Source organism: Mustela lutreola, chromosome 4 (assembly GCF_030435805.1).
Source record: "Mustela lutreola isolate mMusLut2 chromosome 4, mMusLut2.pri, whole genome shotgun sequence".
Taxonomy (NCBI): Eukaryota; Metazoa; Chordata; class Mammalia; order Carnivora; family Mustelidae; genus Mustela; species Mustela lutreola.
In genome coordinates this window covers 93,462,832-93,485,706 of record NC_081293.1, presented here as the reverse complement: position 1 = coordinate 93,485,706, position 22,875 = coordinate 93,462,832, and the positions used below count along the sequence as shown (strand labels likewise).

The 22,875-nt window shown below is 41.5% G+C and overlaps 1 non-coding gene across 1 annotated transcript; it reads right to left on the bottom strand.

Moving 5' to 3' along the window:
- Window positions 1–20,879: 20,879 nt before the first annotated feature.
- On the bottom strand, window positions 20,880–20,986 carry LOC131830940 (U6 spliceosomal RNA). The gene has a single exon (XR_009353472.1). It is a non-coding gene; the product is annotated as a U6 spliceosomal RNA (small nuclear RNA).
- Window positions 20,987–22,875: the final 1,889 nt, after the last annotated feature.

The window sequence follows — 22,875 nt, the reverse complement described above, 5'->3', positions numbered from 1 at the left end:
TGGTGAATAATCCTTTTAATGTACTGTTGAATCCTATGGGCTAGTATTTTGTTGAGTATTTTTGCATCTGTGTTCAGCAAGGATATTGGTCTATAGCTCTCTTTATTGGTGGGATCCTTGTCTGGTTTTGGGATCAAGGTGATGCTGGCCTCATAAAATGAGTTTGGAAGTTTTCCTTCCATTTCTATTTTTTGGAACAGTTTCGGGAGAATAGGAATTAGTTCTTCTTTAAATGTTTGGTAGAATTCCCCCGGGAAGCCGTGTGTCCCTGGGCTTTTGTTTGTTTGGAGATTTTTAATGACTGTTTCAATCTCCTTACTGGTTATGGGTCTGTTCAGGTTTTCTATTTCTTCCTGGTTCAGGTGTGGTAGTTTATATGTTTCTAGGAATGCATCCATTTCTTCCAGATTGTCAAATTTATTGGCATAGAGTTGCTCATAGTATGTTCTTATAATAGTTTGTATTTCTTTGGTGTTAGTTGTGATCTCTCCTCTTTCATTCATGGTTTTATTTATTTGGGTCCTTTCTCTTTTCTTTTTGATAAGTCGGGCCACGGGTTTATCAATTTTATTAATTCTTTCAAAGAACCAGCTCCTACTTTCGTTGATTTGTTCTATTGTTTTTTTGGTTTCTATTTCATTGATTTCTGCTCTGATCTTTATGATTTCTCTTCTCCTGCTGGGCTTAGGGTTTCTTTCTTGTTCTTTCTCCAGCTCTTTTAGGTATAGGGTTAGGTTGTGTACCTGAGACCTTTCGTGTTTCTTGAGAAAGGCTTGTACCGCTATATATTTTCCTCTCAGGACTGCCTTTGTTGTGTCCCACAGATTTTGAACCGTTGTATTTTCATTATCATTTGTTTCCATGATTTTTTTCAATTCTTCTTTAATCTCCCGGTTGACCCATTCATTCTTTAGAAGGATGCTCTTTAGTCTCCATGTATTTGGGTTCTTTTCAAACTTCCTTTTGTGGTTGAGTTCTAGCTTTAGAGCATTGTGGTCTGAAAATATGCAGGGAATGATCCCAATCTTTTGATACCGGTTGAGTCCTGATTTAGGACCAAGGATGTGATCTATTCTGGATAGCTGTCTTTTTATTTTTTATTTACCATTACCAAGTTTAATTTTATTTACCATTAAAAAAAAAACTTTCTAGTTTTTTAATTCTATATTTCATTTATTTCTGCCCTAATTTTTATTTTTTTCCTTCCTTTTGCTACTTTTAAGTTTACTTTGTTCTTTTTGTATTTTTTGAACTTTTATATTAAGTTCTTTATTTGAAATCTTTTTTTATATACATTTATAGCTATAAAATTTCCTTTTATAACTGCTTTGCTGCTTCTCATAAATTTTTGGTATTTTTTTTAATTTTCCTCAAGATGTATTTTTATTCCCACATTGTCTTCTTTTTTTGATTTTTTGTTTGTTTAAAAATGTGTATGTCTGTGTATTTGTAAATTTTCCAAATTTCCTTCTGTATTGATTTCTAGTTTCATATTATTTTGGCTGGAAATATACTTGATATGCTTTCTATATTATTGATTTTGGGGGGACTCTTGTTTTGTGGTTTAAAATGTGATCTATCCTAGAAAATTTTCCACATGTGTTTGAGAAGAATATTTATTATGATACTATTGGATGGAATATCCTGTAAATATGTTAGGTTCATTTGACATAGTTCTTGTTTGTTTGTTTGTTTTGTTTGTTTGTTTGAGAGAGAGAGAGCAGGGCGGAGAGAATGAGCAAGGGGCAAGCGCAGAGACAGAGTGAGAAGACCCCCTCCTGAGCAGGGAGCCCAATGTGGGCCTCTACCTCAGGACCCTGGGATCACGACCTGAGCCAAAGGCAAAGGCTTAACTGACTGAGCCACCCAGTTGTCCAGGCATAGTGTCTAAATTCACTATTTTCTTATTGATTTTCTGTCTGGATGATCTATCCATAGGTAAGAGTGGGGTATTATTGTCCCCAGATATTATTGTATTGCTATTTATTTCTCCTTTTTGTTTTGTTAGTATTTGTTTTATATATTTATGTGGCTCAATATTAGGTACATGATATTTACAATTACTGTATTGATGAATTGATGACACTTTTCTTATTGTATAATGACCTTCTTTGACTCCTGTGGTGATTTTTAGCTTATATAAACCCTATTTTGTCTGTTATAGTTATTGCCACCCTTGTTTTCTTTTGTTATCATTAGCTTGGAATATCTTTCTCCATCCCTTTACTCTCTGCCCATGTGTGTCCTTAAAGCTAAAGTGATTCTTTTATATGATCAAACATATTGTTGGATCTTGTGTTTTTTGTTTGTTTTTTTAATCTATTCTAGCCTTTCTATGTCTTCCAACTGTTGATTCCATTCACTTACAGTTAAAGTAATTATGGATAGGTAAGGACTTAACTATTGCCTTTCATTCTTTTTATATTTCATGATTTATTTAAATTTTAGTTAATATATAGTGTAATATTAGTTTCAGGAGTAGAATTTAGTAATTCACCATTTACATATGCTCATCAATGCTCATCACAAGTGACCTCCTAATAATTATTACTGGCTTAGCCCATTCCCCTGCCCATCTCCCCTCCAGAAACAGTTTGTTACTTATACTTAAGTGTATTATGGTTTGCCTTCCCCTCCCTTTTTAAAATTTTTTTTCTTTCCCCAGTGTTTATCTGTTTTGTTTCTCTTTTGTAGATGCTCTGCTCTTTATTTCCTGTCTTGTTCTCTTTGTTTGTAATCTGATGACTTTTTGTGGCAGTATGTTTTAACTTCTTTATCAAAATCTTTTGTGAATCTACTACATTTTTTTTATATTTACCATTAAGCTTATATAAAATACGTTAGTTATAACATTCCATTTTATTTTGAAAACAACTGAACTTCAATAGTTTACAGAAAATTTATACTTCTCCTATAACAATAGGTTATTGATGTTTTTACATTTTAGATCATTTTTATATTGTACTTTCAATAACAAATGATTGCAGTTATAGTTATTTTTAATAGGCTTTTAAACTAGACTACTAAATGATTTATATATCACTATTACAATATTAGAGAATCTGGTTTTGACTATACATTTACCTTTCGCAATAAATAAGGAGCCATCCATGCATCCATGTTGCCATCTTGATGACATCACCATCCCCAAATCTCCAGTAAGTGTTACTTTATATTTATCTCTTTTTTTTTAAGATTTTATTTGTTTATTTGACAGAGAGAGAGAGAGAGAGAGCGCTCAAGTTGGCAGAGTGGCAGGCAGAGGAAGATGGAGAGGCAGGCTTATTACCCAGCAGTGAGCCCGATGCAGGTCTTAATCCCAGGACCCTGGGATCATGACCTGAGTCAAATGCAGCTGCTTAACTGATTGAGTCACCCAGGGAGCCCTAAATTTTACTTTAGTTAATATATGACTATTTTTTATTTCTACTAATAGACATGTCAATTTTACTGCTTTTAATATTAAGGTCTTCTCCTTAGCATTATCAATTTTATGTGTTGTTTACATTTGTGGTGGTAAGTATGTAATTCATGTATGTGGTGGTATGTAAGTAATTCAAATATGAATTTTAAACTCTAGATCATATGCTCCATTGTGGCAGATATTTGTCTTATTCATCCCACCCACAAAGAATTAGTACTAAATAGGTCTTTGTTGATTGACTGAATGAATTAAGTGTTCTGACACTAGCATAGCTGACCAAACCAGAGATGAAGGAGAAAATATAATGATTGTCAAATGGGTGAACCTGAGATAAAAAGACACTTTTAGCTTCGTCAGTTTGATATACACTCCGGATAACATTCCAACTTTGCATGGATTTTTGGAGAGCAAACAACTCCTCTCCTAAATAATAAATTTATTAATTGCCTTCCTTATGAGTCCTGACAGCAGTCAGCTTTGTGGGTTTCTGATTCCATTCCAAGAGGTTGAATGTCTGTTTGATTTATGTAATAGGCAACAGTGTCATGAGGAAAGACTTGTAGGATAAAATTTCTTAAAGATGGGAACACACATAGCTGCCTATGGACTGTGAGGTGGGTGTTAATGAAAATGCATTGATCAGTAAGGGAAGGGCAGCTCACAACCATAGGAAAGGTGCCCTGTGTTTTTGTTTTGTTTTGTTTTGTTTTACAAACAGATACAATTTCCCCTCCCCATGGAAATTTTCAAATTATTTTGCTCTAACAACCACAAATACTTAGGACATTATGAACACAAGATGGGTATTAAAGGATAAAAATAAACAAAAATTTAAGTAAATGTTAAGTTTTTATCATTATTTCAGCCATGTTTTTCTATGCTTAACTGCTCAAGGAAATTACACGTTTCTAAATATTATACCAGGCTGTTAAACTAATGGAAAGGGTTTTATGGAATTTTCTATAACACCATCTCGATTTTCTACATTGGCGGTCACTCCTGAAAATTCTCAGTTTATAAATGTGCATATATTTACTATAATAATATTCACTGGTTATTTACCTGGTTTATTACTGTATTTTGATCCTTTCTAATTGTTCACTTTCTTCCATGTTTCCTCCTTATTTCTACAAATGTCAATCCATCACATGTTATGTAAAGTGAAACAAAGAGGAACAGCTGTTAGTAGAAAGGATTAATAGGTGCTTTGATGTTACTCTGTGAGATATTAAGTACTAGGCAAGGTATTTCCATATCATCATTTTAATATATTTTAGGAATACAGCATAGTTGTTTTGCTTTAATTAAACCTCCATTAAGTCTTTATATATATTTTTTCCTAACTCACAAGTCCGCCCTTCATGTCCCATTCAAAACCCACTAATTTTATGGAAAAATTGTTTCATCTTCCCAGTACAATCTTCACTTAACTTATAGCTCTGGTGTGCTCCTTTGGCAGCACATATATTAACTTATTGTTCTGGGTATACAAAAGGATAGGAATGGAATATTTTGTAATATGATATTTTATCCTTTCTACACTACAGAGTCTGTGTAAGCATTCTTTGATCAGAGACCTAAGGAGGAGGTCCAAATTGAAGAAAAACAAATCGAAAAAAAGAAAATGTTCTCAGTCCTTTCTTGTAGTTTCATTTGCAGGAATCACATCGGCAAAGACATTAAAATGTTTTTTTCTTATTTTTTAAAATTAATTTTAAATTTTTTATTGGATTATGCTCCCTTAAACTCATCTGATACCATGAATAGAAAATCAAAGCAATCCACCAAACCTTCTTTCATGATGTTGCCTTTAAACATGTTGCCTTTAAAAAATTTACAGTCTCATCTGTAGAGTAGATGAACCTTGACTCAAAAGTTTCATCTTAGACTGTGGTGACACTTGTCTTGCCACCCGCCCGCTGTTCCTGCCATGGCAGGCTCTCCTGCTTCACGACCGTTTCCCAACAACAAGGCCAATGGCTCGTTCTCTTCTCCCAGGGCGGTGTTGCTGCGCCTTTCCCAGACATGCTCCTGGGGAGCACAGTGACAGACGTGTCCCTTTTCTTAAGGCTGTTTCCACAGGCGCAACCACGCTTCTCTCTCAGGCAGAGGGGATGACCGGGCTAAGAGGATTTCGCTCCATACGGGTTTCTCCCACCATGCTTCGGAGACTATGTTCAGACGAGCAGCATCAGCATCCCACAGAACTGACACAGATTTCCCAAAGAATGCTGTGCTTTCCCAGAGGGGATGCACGTACAAAGAGGCTTTTGCTCTATGCGGGTTTCTCCCACCGTGCTGTGAATACTAGGTTAAGTCAAGCCGCAACAGCAGCCCACAGAACCGACTCTGATTTCCCAGCGCCTACTCTGCTTTTGCAGAGGTTTTGGGCTTGGCGCGAACTGCACTTCGCCTCTGCTTCCTCAGCAAAGCTTTGGGCATTAGCTCTGTCGCTTAAGAGAAGAAGAGCCGCGGGAGATCTGGTGCCTCTTGGGCCTTGTTTTCCTGGGCTCCATGTTCCCGCCCTGGGTTCACACTGCCAGGCCAAACTAAGCATAGCCACAACCCTGCAGCAGCATGTGAGGCCTAGGATTGCACTCTATGCACACTACCATCTCCGGTGACTTGGCCTTTTGCCCTGGCGCGCAGGCAGACTCGGGGACTAGGCCAGTGCCTTCTCCACAGGAAAGAAGAGGTGACAGGATCACTGATCACTGCCCATGCACTGGGATGGGGAGCTGTGGGGGACTGTCCCCCACTCCTTCCCCGGAAACCCCGTGCCTCCGCGAACGCTGCCACATCTTGGAGGAAGAAGGCCTCTGACTGCCTGTTACTCCAGGGAGCTGTTTCTGTGAGTTTGCCTGGTGGCAAACCCAAGTCTGCCCTAGGGACAGGTGTCCAAGGAGATGCTGGCCCCTTGGGACCAGAGGCACAGGACAGGCCTGCCTTCTGCCCAGACTCCTTCCTCAGAGAGGATCACGAGCGCCCTCATGTCTCCTTAGCTGCTCGTGTCTCCTCAGCCGCCAGGCTTCATTTTATCCGCTCAGGGAGCGGGTGGCACTTGTCTTGCCACCTGCCTGCTGTTCCTGCCATGGCAGGCTCTCCTGCTTCACCACCGTTTCCCGACAGCAAAGCCAACAGCTCCTTCACTTCTCCCAGGGCGGCGTGCTGCGCCTTATGCAGACATGCTCCTGAGGAGCGCGGTAACAGACGTGTCCCTTTCGTTAAGGCTGTTTCGACAGGTGCTCTCTCAGGCAGAGGGGGATGCACGGGCAAAGAGGATTTTGCTCAATGCGGGTTTATTACAACGAGCTGTGGAGACTAGCTAAGGCAAGCAGCAGCAGCATCCCACAGACCCGACTCTGATTTCCCAAAGAATGCTGTGCTTTCCCAGAGGGGATGCCCGGGCAAAGAGGCTTTCGCTCTATGCGGGTTTCTCCCACTCTGCTGCGAATACTAGGCTAAGGCAAGGAGCAAGAGCAGCCCACAGAACCGACTCTGATTTCCCAGCGACTGATATGCTTTCGCAGAGGTTTTCAGCTTGGCGTGAACCGCACTTCGCTGCCGCTTCCTCAACAAGGCTTTGGGCGTTCGCTCGGTCCCGTCAGGGAAGAAGAGCTGTGGGAGAGCTGGTGCCTCTTTGGCTTTGTTTTCCCGGGCTCCATGTTAGCACCTCGGTTCACACTGCCTAGCTGAACTAAGACACAGTCACAACCCTGCAGAATCGTGCGCGCCCTAGGATGGCACTCTATGCCCACTACCATCTCCTGGCATAGGCAAAGCTTGGCTTTTTGATCTGGCGTGCAGGCAGACTCAGGGACCAAGCCAGTGCCTTCCCCACAGGAGAGGAGAGGCGTCACGATCCCTGCACACCGCCCGCACACTGGGATGGGGAGCTGTGGGGGACTGTCCCCAATCCTTGCCTGGACACCCCGTGCCTTCGCGAACGCTTGCACATCCTGGAGGAAGACGGCGTCTGACTCCTCGTTATTTCAGGGAGCTGTTTCTCCAGGATGTGGAAGCTTGGAGGAGGCATGGGTTTAAGGGGAAGGGGTCCCAAAGCTCCCTATTCAGTGCACGGGCGGTGTGCAGGGATCCTGTCACCTCTCCTTTCCTGTGGGGAAAGCACTGGGCTAGTCCGCGAGTTCGCCTGAGCTCCAGAGAAAAAGGCCAAGCGATGCCTACACCGGGAGATTCTGGTAGTGTGTATAGGGTGCCATCCAAGCTCCGCACGCTACCGCAGGGTTGCGGCTGTGTATGCTTAGTTCGGCCTGGCAGGGTGAATCCAGGACGCGAACATGGAGCCCGGGAAAAAAGGCTCAAGGGGCAGCAGCTCTCCCGCAGCTCTTCTTCCCTGACGCGACTGAAGCCTTGCTGAGGAAGCAGCGGCAAAGTGATGTTCGCTCGAAGCCAAAGCCTCTGTGAAAGCACAGCATTCGCTGAGAAATGTTCTGCGGGCTGCTGCTGCTTGCCTGAGCCCTGTCTCACGGTGGGAGAAACCCGCATACAGCGACAGCCTCTTTGCCATGTCATCTGCCCTTGGAAAGCACAGCATTCGTTGGGAAATCTGAGTTGGGATTGGGGATGCTGCTTCTGCTTGCTTAGCTAGTCTCTGCTGCACACCGGAAGATACCCGCATGGAGCGAAATACTCTTTGCCCTAGCATCCCCTCTGCCTGAGAGAGAAGCGTGGTTGCACACGTCTGTCACCGCACTCCCCAGGAGCAAGTGTGAAGAAGGCGCGGCACGACGACCCCAGAGAAGAGAAGGAGCCCTTAGCCTTGGGTTCAGGAAACGCTCGGGAAGCAGGATAGCCTGCGGTGGCCCGAACAGCAGGCCTGTGACAAGACAGGTGTCCCCCGCTCCCTGTGCGTAGAGATGGAAGCCTGGCTGCTAAGGAGACATGAGGGGACGACCAGGGCAGGGGCGTGTGCTCCCCTCTGAGGAAGGAGTCTGGGCAGAAGGCAGGCCTGTCCTGTGCCTCTGTTTCCAAGGGGACAGCATCTCCTTGGCCACCTGTCCCAAGGGCAGACTTGGGTTTGCCACCATGTGCCATACCCGCAACTCGCAGAAACAACCCCATGGAGAAACGGGCAGTCAGATGCCGTCTTCCTCCTAGATGTGGCAGCGATGTGGGTGGCAGGGGTTGTGCCGGGGAAGGAGTGGGGACTGTCCCCCACAGTTCCCCATCCAAGTTTATGGGCCGTGTGCAAGGATCCTGTCGCCTCCTCCTGTGGTGAAGGCACTGGCTTAGATCTCATGTCTGCCTGAGCGGAACATAAGGCAAAGCCTTACCTACCCCAGGAGATGGTAATAGGCATAGAGTGCCATGCTAGGCCACGCATGCTGCTGCAAGGTTGTGACTGTCTGCTTAGTTCGGCTTAGGAAGGTGAACCCCGTGAGCGAACTTGGAGCCCGGGAAAGCAAGGCCCAAGAGGCACCAGCTCTCAGGCAGCTCTTCTTCCCTGACGTGAAGGAAGCCTTGCTGAGGAAGCAGTGGTGAAGTGCGGTTTGCTCCAAGCCCAAAGCCTCTGTGAAAGCACAACATCTGCTGAGAAATCAGCGTCGGTACTGTGGGCTGCTACTGCTGGTTGCCTGAGCCCAGTCTCATGGTGGGAGAAACCCGCATACAGCTTAAGGCTCTTTGCCCGGGCATCTCCTCTGGGAAAGCGCAGCATTCATTGGGAAATCAGAGTTGGGTTTGGGGATGCTGCTGCTGCTTGCCTGAGCTAGTCCCCGCAGCACGGTGGAAGATACCCTCATGGAGCGAAATTCTCTTTGCCCTAGCATCCCCTCTGCCTGAGAGAGAAACGTGTTTGCACATCTGAAAGGGCCTTAAGGAAAGGGACATGTCTGTCCCCGCCCTCCCATGGAGCACGTCTGGGGAAGGCGCAGCACGCTGCCCACGGAGAAGAGGAGCCGTTGGCCTTGGGGTCGGAAAACCCTCAGGAAGCAGGATAGCCTGCCGTCGCACATACAGCAGGCTGGTGGCAAGACAAGTGTCACCCGCTCCCTGTGCGGAGAGATGGAAGCCTGGCTGCTAAGGAGATATGAGGGGACGACTAGGGTTGAGGCGCGTGCTCCCCTCTGAGGAAGGAGTCTGGGCATAAGGCAGGCCTGTCCTGTGCCTCTGGTCCCAAGGGCACAGCATCTCCTTGGACAACAGTCCGTAAGGCAGACTTGGGCTTGCTACCAGGCACCATACCCTGAATTCACAGAAACAGCTCCCTCGAGAAACGGGCAGTCAGATGCCATCTTCCTCCAAGATGTGACATCGTTGTCGGTGGCAGGGGGTGTGCCGGGGAAGGAGTGGCAACAATCCCCCAAAGCTCCCCAATCTAGTGCACGGGCGGTGTTCAGGTATCCTGTCGCCTCTCCTCTCCTGTGTGGAAGGCACTGGCCTTGTCCACGAGTCCGCATGAGGGCCAGTGCAAAAGGCCAAGCGTTGCCTACACAGGGAGATGGTAGTGTGCATAGATTGCCATCCTAGGCCACGCACGCGGCTGCAGGTTTGTGGCTGTGTCTGCTTACTTCGGCCTGGTTGGGTGAATCCAGGGCGTGAACATGGAACCCTGGAAAGCAAAGCCCAAGAGGCACCAGCTCTCCCACGGCTTCTCTTCCATGAGGCGACAGAGCGGACGCCCAAAGCCTTGCTGAGGAAGCAGCAGTGAAGTGCGGTTCACACCAAGCTGAAAATCTCTCTGCGAACGTTTAGCAGTCGCTGGGAAAGCAGAGTTGGTTCTGTGAGCTGCTGTTGCTGCTTGCCTTAGCCTAGTATTCGCAGCATGGCGGGAGAAACCCTCAGAGCGAAAGCTTCTTTGCCCGGGCATCCCCTCTGGGAAAGCACATCATTCTTTGGGAAAACAGAGTCGGGTCTGTGGGATGCTGCTGCTGCTTGCCTGAGCTAGTCTCCACAGCACAGTGTAATAAACCCGAATGGAGCGAAATCCTCTTTGCTTGGGCATCCCCTCTGCCTGAGAGAGAAGCGTGGTTACGCCTGTGGAAAGAGCCTTAAGGAAAGGGACACGTCTGTCACTGCAGAGCGAAAGAATCCTGGCTGCTAAGGAGACACGAGGGGAAGATTAGGGCAGGGGAAAGGGCTCCACTCTGAGGAAGGAGTCTGGGCAGAAAGCATGCCTGTCCTGAGCCTCTGGGCCCAAGGAGACAGCAGCTTTGGCCACCTGTCTCTGGTGGAGACATGGGCTTGCCACCAGGCGCCTACCCTGAAATCGCAGAAACAGCTCCCTGAAAGAACTGGCAGTCATATTCCGTCTTCCTCCAGGATGTGCAAGCGTTCGCGAAGGCACCGGGTGTCCAGGCAAGGATTGGGGACAGTCCCCCACAGCTCCCCATCCCAGTGTGCGGGCGGTGTGCAGGGATCGTGACGCCTCTCCTCTCCTGTGGGGAAGGCACTGGCTTGGTCCCCGAGTCTGCCTGCACGCCAGATCAAAAAGCCAAGCTTTGCCTATGCCAGGAGATGGTAGTGGGCATAGAGTGCCATCCTAGGGCGCGCACGATTCTGCAGGGTTGTGACTGTGTCTTAGTTCAGCTAGGCAGTGTGAACCGAGGTGCTAACATGGAGCCCGGGAAAACAAAGCCAAAGAGGCACCAGCTCTCCCACAGCTCTTCTTCCCTGACGGGACCGAGCGAACGCCCAAAGCCTTGTTGAGGAAGCGGCAGCGAAGTGCGGTTCACGCCAAGCTGAAAACCTCTGCGAAAGCATATCAGTCGCTGGGAAATCAGAGTCGGTTCTGTGGGCTGCTCTTGCTCCTTGCCTTAGCCTAGTATTCGCAGCAGAGTGGGAGAAACCCGCATAGAGCGAAAGCCTCTTTGCCCGGGCATCCCCTCTGGGAAAGCACAGCATTCTTTGGGAAATCAGAGTCGGGTCTGTGGGATGCTGCTGCTGCTTGCCTTAGCTAGTCTCCACAGCTCGTTGTAATAAACCCGCATTGAGCAAAATCCTCTTTGCCCGTGCATCCCCCTCTGCCTGAGAGAGCACCTGTCAAAACAGCCTTAACGAAAGGGACACGTCTGTTACCGCGCTCCTCAGGAGCATGTCTGCATAAGGCGCAGCACGCCGCCCTGGGAGAAGTGAAGGAGCTGTTGGCTTTGCTGTCGGGAAACGGTGGTGAAGCAGGAGAGCCTGCCATGGCAGGAACAGCAGGCAGGTGGCAAGACAAGTGCCACCCGCTCCCTGAGCGGATAAAATGAAGCCTGGCGGCTGAGGAGACACGAGCAGCTAAGGAGACATGAGGGCGCTCGTGATCCTCTCTGAGGAAGGAGTCTGGGCAGAAGGCAGGCCTGTCCTGTGCCTCTGGTCCCAAGGGGCCAGCATCTCCTTGGACACCTGTCCCTAGGGCAGACTTGGGTTTGCCACCAGGCAAACTCACAGAAACAGCTCCCTGGAGTAACAGGCAGTCAGAGGCCTTCTTCCTCCAAGATGTGGCAGCGTTCGCGGAGGCACGGGGTTTCCGGGGAAGGAGTGGGGGACAGTCCCCCACAGCTCCCCATCCCAGTGCATGGGCAGTGATCAGTGATCCTGTCACCTCTTCTTTCCTGTGGAGAAGGCACTGGCCTAGTCCCCGAGTCTGCCTGCGCGCCAGGGCAAAAGGCCAAGTCACCGGAGATGGTAGTGTGCATAGAGTGCAATCCTAGGCCTCACATGCTGCTGCAGGGTTGTGGCTTTGCTTAGTTTGGCCTGGCAGTGTGAACCCAGGGAGAGAACATGGAGCCCAGGAAAACAAGGCCCAAGAGGCACCAGATCTCCCGCGGCTCTTCTTCTCTTAAGCGACAGAGCTAATGCCCAAAGCTTTGCTGAAGAAGCAGAGGCGAAGTGCAGTTCGCGCCAAGCCCAAAACCTCTGCAAAAGCAGAGTAGGCGCTGGGAAATCAGAGTCGGTTCTGTGGGCTGCTGTTGCGGCTTGACTTAACCTAGTATTCACAGCACGGTGGGAGAAACCCGCATAGAGCAAAAGCCTCTTTGTACGTGCATCCCCTCTGGGAAAGCACAGCATTCTTTGGGAAATCTGTGTCAGTTCTGTGGGATGCTGATGCTGCTCGTCTGAACATAGTCTCCGAAGCATGGTGGGAGAAACCCGTATGGAGCGAAATCCTCTTAGCCCGGTCATCCCCTCTGCCTGAGAGAGAAGCGTGGTTGCGCCTGTGGAAACAGCCTTAAGAAAAGGGACACGTCTGTCACTGTGCTCCCCAGGAGCATGTCTGGGAAAGGCGCAGCAACACCGCCCTGGGAGAAGAGAACGAGCCATTGGCCTTGTTGTTGGGAAACGGTCGTGAAGCAGGAGAGCCTGCCATGGCAGGAACAGCGGGCGGGTGGCAAGACAAGTGTCACCACAGTCTAAGATGAAACTTTTGAGTCAAGGTTCATCTACTCTACAGATGAGACTGTAAATTTTTTAAAGGCAACATGTTTAAAGGCAACATCATGAAAGAAGGTTTGGTGGATTGCTTTGATTTTCTATTCATGGTATCAGATGAGTTTAAGGGAGCATAATCCAATAAAAAATTTAAAATTAATTTTAAAAAATAAGAAAAAAACATTTTAATGTCTTTGCCGATGTGATTCCTTCAAATGAAACTACAAGAAAGGACTGAGAACATTTTCTTTTTTTCGATTTGTTTTTCTTCAATTTGGACCTCCTCCTTAGGTCTCTGATCAAAGAATGCTTACACAGACTCTGTAGTGTAGAAAGGATAAAATATCATATTACAAAATATTCCATTCCTATCCTTTTGTATACCCAGAACAATAAGTTAATATATGTGCTGCCAAAGGAGCACACCAGAGCTATAAGTTAAGTGAAGATTGTACTGGGAAGATGAAACAATTATTCCATAAAATTAGTGGGTTTTGAATGGGACATGAAGGGCGGACTTGTGAGTTAGGAAAAAATATATATAAAGACTTAGAGAAGGTTTAATTAGAGCAAAACATCTATGCTGTATTCCTAAAATATATTAAAATGATGATATGGAAATACCTTGCCTAGTACTTAATATCTCACAGAGTAACATCAAAGCACCTATTAATCCTTTCTACTAACAGCTGTTCCTCTTTGTTTCACTTTACATAACATGTGATGGATTGACATTTGTAGAAATAAGGAGGAAACATGGAAGAAAGTGAACAATTAGAAAGGATCAAAATACAGTAATAAACCAGGTAAATAACCAGTGAATATTATTATAGTAAATATATGCACATTTATAAACTGAGAATTTTCAGGAGTGACAGCCAATGTAGAAAATCGAGATGGTGTTATAGAAAATTCCATAAAACCCTTTCCATTAGTTTAACAGCCTGGTATAATATTTAGAAACGTGTAATTTCCTTGAGCAGTTAAGCATAGAAAAACATGGCTGAAATAATGATAAAAACTTAACATTTACTTAAATTTTTGTTTATTTTTATCCTTTAATACCCATCTTGTGTTCATAATGTCCTAAGTATTTGTGGTTGTTAGAGCAAAATAATTTGAAAATTTCCATGGGGAGGGGAAATTGTATCTGTTTGTAAAACAAAACAAAACAAAACAAAAACACAGGGCACCTTTCCTATGGTTGTGAGCTGCCCTTCCCTTACTGATCAATGCATTTTCATTAACACCCACCTCACAGTCCATAGGCAGCTATGTGTGTTCCCATCTTTAAGAAATTTTATCCTACAAGTCTTTCCTCATGACACTGTTGCCTATTACATAAATCAAACAGACATTCAACCTCTTGGAATGGAATCAGAAACCCACAAAGCTGACTGCTGTCAGGACTCATAAGGAAGGCAATTAATAAATTTATTATTTAGGAGAGGAGTTGTTTGCTCTCCAAAAATCCATGCAAAGTTGGAATGTTATCCGGAGTGTATATCAAACTGACGAAGCTAAAAGTGTCTTTTTATCTCAGGTTCACCCATTTGACAATCATTATATTTTCTCCTTCATCTCTGGTTTGGTCAGCTATGCTAGTGTCAGAACACTTAATTCATTCAGTCAATCAACAAAGACCTATTTAGTACTAATTCTTTGTGGGTGGGATGAATAAGACAAATATCTGCCACAATGGAGCATATGATCTAGAGTTTAAAATTCATATTTGAATTACTTACATACCACCACATACATGAATTACATACTTACCACCACAAATGTAAACAACACATAAAATTGATAATGCTAAGGAGAAGACCTTAATATTAAAAGCAGTAAAATTGACATGTCTATTAGTAGAAATAAAAAATAGTCATATATTAACTAAAGTAAAATTTAGGGCTCCCTGGGTGACTCAATCAGTTAAGCAGCTGCATTTGACTCAGGTCATGATCCCAGGGTCCTGGGATTAAGACCTGCATCGGGCTCACTGCTGGGTAATAAGCCTGCCTCTCCATCTTCCTCTGCCTGCCACTCTGCCAACTTGAGCTCTCTCTCTCTCTCTCTGTGTGTCAAATAAACAAATAAAATCTTAAAAAAAAGAGATAAATATAAAGTAACACTTACTGGAGATTTGGGGATGGTGATGTCATCAAGATGGCAACATGGATGCATGGATGGCTCCTTATTTATTGCGAAAGGTAAATGTATAGTCAAAACCAGATTCTCTAATATTGTAATAGTGATATATAAATCATTTAGTAGTCTAGTTTAAAAGCCTATTAAAAATAACTATAACTGCAATCATTTGTTATTGAAAGTACAATATAAAAATGATCTAAAATGTAAAAACATCAATAACCTATTGTTATAGGAGAAGTATAAATTTTCTGTAAACTATTGAAGTTCAGTTGTTTTCAAAATAAAATGGAATGTTATAACTAACGTATTTTATATAAGCTTAATGGTAAATATAAAAAAAATGTAGTAGATTCACAAAAGATTTTGATAAAGAAGTTAAAACATACTGCCACAAAAAGTCATCAGATTACAAACAAAGAGAACAAGACAGGAAATAAAGAGCAGAGCATCTACAAAAGAGAAACAAAACAGATAAACACTGGGGAAAGAAAAAAAATTTTAAAAAGGGAGGGGAAGGCAAACCATAATACACTTAAGTATAAGTAACAAACTGTTTCTGGAGGGGAGATGGGCAGGGGAATGGGCTAAGCCAGTAATAATTATTAGGAGGTCACTTGTGATGAGCATTGATGAGCATATGTAAATGGTGAATTACTAAATTCTACTCCTGAAACTAATATTACACTATATATTAACTAAAATTTAAATAAATCATGAAATATAAAAAGAATGAAAGGCAATAGTTAAGTCCTTACCTATCCATAATTACTTTAACTGTAAGTGAATGGAATCAACAGTTGGAAGACATAGAAAGGCTAGAATAGATTAAAAAAACAAACAAAAAACACAAGATCCAACAATATGTTTGATCATATAAAAGAATCACTTTAGCTTTAAGGACACACATGGGCAGAGAGTAAAGGGATGGAGAAAGATATTCCAAGCTAATGATAACAAAAGAAAACAAGGGTGGCAATAACTATAACAGACAAAATAGGGTTTATATAAGCTAAAAATCACCACAGGAGTCAAAGAAGGTCATTATACAATAAGAAAAGTGTCATCAATTCATCAATACAGTAATTGTAAATATCATGTACCTAATATTGAGCCACATAAATATATAAAACAAATACTAACAAAACAAAAAGGAGAAATAAATAGCAATACAATAATATCTGGGGACAATAATACCCCACTCTTACCTATGGATAGATCATCCAGACAGAAAATCAATAAGAAAATAGTGAATTTAGACACTATGCCTGGACAACTGGGTGGCTCAGTCAGTTAAGCCTTTGCCTTTGGCTCAGGTCGTGATCCCAGGGTCCTGAGGTAGAGGCCCACATTGGGCTCCCTGCTCAGGAGGGGGTCTTCTCACTCTGTCTCTGCGCTTGCCCCTTGCTCATTCTCTCCGCCCTGCTCTCTCTCTCTCAAACAAACAAACAAAACAAACAAACAAACAAGAACTATGTCAAATGAACCTAACATATTTACAGGATATTCCATCCAATAGTATCATAATAAATATTCTTCTCAAACACATGTGGAAAATTTTCTAGGATAGATCACATTTTAAACCACAAAACAAGAGTCCCCCCAAAATCAATAATATAGAAAGCATATCAAGTATATTTCCAGCCAAAATAATATGAAACTAGAAATCAATACAGAAGGAAATTTGGAAAATTTACAAATACACAGACATACACATTTTTAAACAAACAAAAAATCAAAAAAAGAAGACAATGTGGGAATAAAAATACATCTTGAGGAAAATTAAAAAAAATACCAAAAATTTATGAGAAGCAGCAAAGCAGTTATAAAAGGAAATTTTATAGCTATAAATGTATATAAAAAAAGATTTCAAATAAAGAACTTAATATAAAAGTTCAAAAAATACAAAAAGAACAAAGTAAACTTAAAAGTAGCAAAAGGAAGGAAAAAAATAAAAATTAGGGCAGAAATAAATGAAATATAGAATTAAAAAACTAGAAAGTTTTTTTTTTAATGGTAAATAAAATTAAACTTGGTAATGGTAAATAAAAAATAAAAAGACAGCTATCCAGAATAGATCACATCCTTGGTCCTAAATCAGGACTCAACCGGTATCAAAAGATTGGGATCATTCCCTGCATATTTTCAGACCACAATGCTCTAAAGCTAGAACTCAACCACAAAAGGAAGTTTGAAAAGAACCCAAATACATGGAGACTAAAGAGCATCCTTCTAAAGAATGAATGGGTCAACCGGGAGATTAAAGAAGAATTGAAAAAAATCATGGAAACAAATGATAATGAAAATACAACGGTTCAAAATCTGTGGGACACAACAAAGGCAGTCCTGAGAGGAAAATATATAGCGGTACAAGCCTTTCTCAAGAAACACGAAAGGTCTCAGGTACACAACCTAACCCTATACCTAAAAGAGCTGGAGAAAGAACAAGAAAGAAACCCTAAGCCCAGCAGGAGAAGAGAAATCATAAAGATCAGAGCAGAAATCAATGAAATAGAAACCAAAAAAACAATAGAACAAATCAACGAAAGTAGGAGCTGGTTCTTTGAAAGAATTAATAAAATTGATAAACCCGTGGCCCGACTTATCAAAAAGAAAAGAGAAAGGACCCAAATAAATAAAACCATGAATGAAAGAGGAGAGATCACAACTAACACCAAAGAAATACAAACTATTATAAGAACATACTATGAGCAACTCTATGCCAATAAATTTGACAATCTGGAAGAAATGGATGCATTCCTAGAAACATATAAACTACCACACCTGAACCAGGAAGAAATAGAAAACCTGAACAGACCCATAACCAGTAAGGAGATTGAAACAGTCATTAAAAATCTCCAAACAAACAAAAGCCCAGGGACACACGGCTTCCCGGGGGAATTCTACCAAACATTTAAAGAAGAACTAATTCCTATTCTCCCGAAACTGTTCCAAAAAATAGAAATGGAAGGAAAACTTCCAAACTCATTTTATGAGGCCAGCATCACCTTGATCCCAAAACCAGACAAGGATCCCACCAATAAAGAGAGCTATAGACCAATATCCTTGCTGAACACAGATGCAAAAATACTCAACAAAATACTAGCCCATAGGATTCAACAGTACATTAAAAGGATTATTCACCACGACCAAGTGGGATTTATTCCAGGGCTGCAAGGTTGGTTCAACATCAGCAAATCAGTAAATGTGATACAACACATCAATAAAAGTAAGAACAAGAACCATATGATACTCTCAATAGATGCTGAAAAAGCATTTGACAAAGTACAGCATCCCTTCCTGATCAAAACTCTTCAAAGTGTAGGGATAGAGGGCACATACCTCAATATCATCAAAGCCATCTATGAAAAACCCACTGCAAATATCATTCTCAATGGAGAAAAACTAAATACTTTTCCGCTGAGGTCAGGAACACGGCAGGGATGTCCGTTATCACCACTGCTATTCAACATCGTACTAGAAGTCCTAGCCTCAGCAATCAGACAACAAAAAGAAATTAAAGGCATCCAAATTTTGCCAAATTGGCAAAAGAGAAGTCAAACTATCCCTGTTTGCTGACGATATGATACTGTATGTGGAAAGCTTAAAGGACTCCACTCCAAATCTGCTCTAACTTGTATAGGAATTCTGAGAAGTGTCAGGATATAAATCAATGAACAGAAATTGGTTGCATTTTTTTTATACCAACAAGACTTAAGAAATAGTAATTAAGGAGTGAATCCCATTTACAATTGAACTCAAAACCCTAAGATACATAGGAATAAACCTAACCAAAGAGACAAAGAATCTATACTCAGAAAACTGTAAAGTACTCATGAAAGAAATTGAAGAAGACACAAAGAAATGGAAAAATGTTCCATGCTCCTGTATTGGAAGAACAGATATTGTGAAAATGTCTATGCTACCTAAAGCAATCTACACTTTTAATGCAATCCCTATCAAAATCCCATCCATTTTTTTCAAAGAAATGGGACAAATCATCCTAAATATATCTGGAACCAGAAAATATCTCGAATAGCCAGAGGAATATTGAAAAAGAAAGCCAAAGTTGTTGGTATCACAATTCCAGACTTCAAGCTCTATTACAAAGTTATCATCATCAAGATAGTAGGGAACTGTCCCCAAAACAGACATAGATCAATGGAACAGAATAGAGAGCCCAGAAATACACCCTCAACTCTATGGTCAACTAATCTTCAACAAAGCAGGAAGGAATGGCCTATGGAAAAGAGACAGCCTCTTCAACAAATGGTGTTGGGAGAATTGAACAGCCACATGCAGAAAAATGAAGTTGGACCTTTTCCTTACCCCGTACATGAAAATAGACTGGAAATGGATGAAGAAGCATAATGTGAGAAAGGAATCCATTTGAGGAGAGAACAGGTAGCAACCTCTTTGACCTCAGCAGCAGCAACTTCTTCCTAGGAACATCGCCAAAGGCAAGGGAAGCAAGGGCAAGAATGAACTATTGGGATTTTATCAGATCAAAAAGCTTTTGCACAGCAAAGGAAACAGTTAACAAAGCCAAAAGATGACTGTCAGAAGTTATCTGGGAGAAGATCTTTGCAAATGACATACCAGATAAAGGGCCAGTATCTATCCAAAATCTATAAAGAGCTTATCAAACTCAACACCCTAAGAACAAATAATCCAATGAAGAAATGGGCAGAGGACATGAACAGACATTTCTGCAAAGAATACATCCAAATGGCCAACAGACACATGAAAAAATGCTCCACATCACTCGGCATCAGGGAAATACAAATCAAAACCAGAATGAGATACCACCTCACACCTTTCAGAATGGCTAAAATGAACAAGTCAGTCAATGACAGATGCTGGCGAGGATGTGGAGAAAGGGCAACCCTCCTACACTGTACGTGGGAATGCAAGCTGGTGCAACCACTCTGGAAAACAGCGTGGAGGTGCCTCTAAAAGCTGAAAATAGAACTAGCCTATGACCCAGTGATTGTCGTACTGGGTATATACCCTCAAGATACAAACGTGGCATTCTGAAGGGGCACATGCACCCAAATGTTTATAGCAGCAATGTCCACAATAGGTAAACTATGGAAAGAACCTAAATGTCCTTCAACAGATGAATCAATAAATAAGATGTGGAATATGTGTACAATGGGATACTATGCAGCCATCAAAAGAAATGAAATCCTGCTATTTGTGATGACGTGGATGGAACTAGAGGGTATTATGCTTGGCGAAATAAATCAATCTGACAACTATCATATGATCTCCCTGATATGATGAAGTGGAGATGCAACATAGGCGGTTTCGGGCGTAGGAAAAGAAAAATAAAAGACGATGGGATTGGGATGGAGACAAACCATAAAAGACTGAATCTCACCAAACAGACTGAGGGTTGCTGGGGGGAGGTGTGTTGGGAGAGGATGGTGGGGGTATGGACATTGGGGAGGGCAGGTGTTATGGTGAGTGATGGTGAGTGCTGTGAAATGTGTAAACCTGGTGATTCACAGACCTGTACCCCTAGGGATAAAAACACATTATATGTTTATAAAAAAATAAAAAAAATAATTTAAAAAATCCATTAAAGAAAAAACACATATTGCAAGCCCAGAGCTAATCTCATATTCAATCAAAAAAGTTTGAAAGTTTTCCCCTTAAAGATCAGAAAAAAGACAAGTGTGTCCACTTTCACTACTCTCATTTGACATAGTGCTGGATGTCCTAGCCAGAGAAAAAGGAACACAAAGAAATAAAAGACTCAAAAAAAAAAAAAAAAGGAAGAAGTAAAATTTTCTTTTTTTTGGATAACATGAACTTACATGTAAAAGAATCCTAAAAAATTCACAAAAAATTTTGAATTAACAAATTTAGTAAAGCTACCAAATACAAGATCAATATATCAAAGACAAGAATTTTGTTTTGTTTCATTTTTTTTTTTAATATGGAATGCTTCCCAGTTTTTCATGTCATCCTTGTTCAGTGATCAAGCTAATCTTCTCTGCATCATTCCAATTTTAGTATATGTGCTGCCAAAGTAAGCACAAGACAGGAGCATTTTAACAATCTAATGATGAACTGTCTGAAAAAATAAAGAGAACAATCTAATTCACAATAGCATCAAAACTAATAAAATACTTAGGAAAAGATTTAACTAAGAAGATGAAAGATCTGTACCCCATAAACTATGACATTGATAAAGAAATTGAAGGAGACATAAATGGAAAGATAGCTCATATTCATGAGTGGTAAGAATTAACATTGTTAAAATGTCCATACTACCGAAAACCATCTGTAAATTCAATTCCTATCAAAAATCCAATGTTAGGGGCGCCTGGGTGGCTCAGTGGGTTAAGCCGCTGCCTTCGGCTCAGGTCATGATCCCAGGGTCCTGGGATCGAGCCCTGCATCAGGCTCTCTGCTCAGCAGGAAGCTGCTACCTCTTCTCTCTCTGCCTGCCTCTCTGCCTGCTTGTCATCTCTCTCTCTGTGAAATAAATAAATAAATAATCTTTTAAAAAATCCAATATTGTGTTTTTACAGAAGTAAGTAAAGAATCCTAAAATTCATATGAGACCATAAAAGACAACAAATAATTAAAGCCGTTCTGAGAAAGAATGAAGAAGCGAAATTACACTCTTGATTTGAAACTATACTACAAAGCCCTCATGCTCAAAACAATAAAGTATACTGGCATAAAAACAGACCCATAAACAAGTAGAACAGAATTGAGAGTCCAGAAATAAATCCTTTCATTCAGTCACCTAATATTTGACAGGGGCCAACATATATAATGGGTAAAGATAGTCTGTTCAATAAATGATATTTAAAACTGAATAGTCACATAAACCAGCATGAAGCTGGAACCTTATATTACTCATAAATCTTAACTTGAAATAGATTAAAGACTTAAATGTGATGCATGAAACTAAATTTCCTAAAGGAAAACATAGGAAAAATTCTCCTTGACATTGGTCTTGCCAATAGTTTTTTGGATACCAGACCAAAAACACAAGCAAAAGAAGCAAAAATAAATAAATGGTATTACATTAAACTAAAGTTTCTGCATTGCCAAAAAAAACAAAAGAGAGAGAAAGAATGAAAACACAATCCACAGAATGGAAGAAAATACTTACAAATCTTATATCTGAAAGAGGTTAATAACCAACAGATACAAATAGAAAATAATATATAATTAAAAAAATAGCAAAAGAATCTCAATAGACTTTTTTTTTTCAAAAAAGTTATATAAATGACCAACAGGAGCATTAAAAAGTGCTCAACGTAAAAACTCAGGGCAAAGTCATTATGTTGTTGTTGTTGTTGTTTTCCTCTGAAAAACACAGCAAAATATTACTACCTATTAGAATATATACTACCAAAAAATTAAAACTAACAAATTTTGGTAAATATTGGGTAAAATGCGGAACTTATGCACTGTGATAGGGATATAAAATTGTATGGATAACAGTATGGAGATTATTCATATTATTAAAAGTAAAATTACCATATGATTCAGTAATCCCACCTCTAGGTATATATCTAAAGGAAACGAAGTCACTATTCGAAGACATATCTACACTCTTATGTTCATTATAAAATTATTAACTCTAAGCAAGAGATGGAAATAACTTCAGTATCCATTAATGGATGAATGAATAAAAAAGTATGGTAAATATATACTATGGAATACTACTTAGCCATGAAAAATTAAGAAATACTGCCATTTACAACAGCATGGATGGATCTTGAAGGTATTATACTAATTGAAATATTTCAAAGATTTTATATATTTTTTAAATTTATGTATTATGATATCCCTTACATACAGAATCTGAAGGAAAAGCAAACTAATGGAAACTTAGAGTTGAGTTGACAAGAGGTGAACCTGGGGTGGAATAAGGTGGTCAAAGGGTACAAACTTGCAACTATAAT